Raw genomic sequence first — 502 nt, forward strand, 5'->3', positions numbered from 1 at the left:
TTGAATTACAGTCGTGCGATAATTTCGCAGTAAAGATACATCTCTGATGACTATCCAAGATTCTAGAAACTTTGGTCTTATATAGAGATGGTCGTCTTATAGAAATAATGCTTAATATCAATATTTATTGATAATCTCAGAACTATTGGTCACTTTCAGAAGTGGTCGTTTGAGAGGCGATATTCTATATATTTATTTACTGATACTCTCAGATTCCAAAATTTGTTTATATTCTCAGAAATATTGGACGGAAGGTGGTCATCCCATACATGCAAAAATTTACATTTCATTAAAAATGAATTCGGCATTATTTAACTATTTCCCTATTAATTAATTAATTAGATAAAGAAAAAATTAGGAAATAGTACTGTTTATTACGGAATAATGTAGGAAGTTCTACAGAACTATATTCTTTCGCGTCATTGCACATTGTATCCGGCAAACTACTAGTTCCTAGTATTGTTCCGCAAATCCGTAAACATCTGTCTGATTTGAAACGAAA

The sequence above is a fragment of the Stegodyphus dumicola genome, chromosome 11 (assembly GCF_044657685.1).
Source record: "Stegodyphus dumicola isolate Sdum_Otavi_A_Nest chromosome 11, ASM4465768v1".
NCBI classification, from domain to species: Eukaryota; Metazoa; Arthropoda; class Arachnida; order Araneae; family Eresidae; genus Stegodyphus; species Stegodyphus dumicola.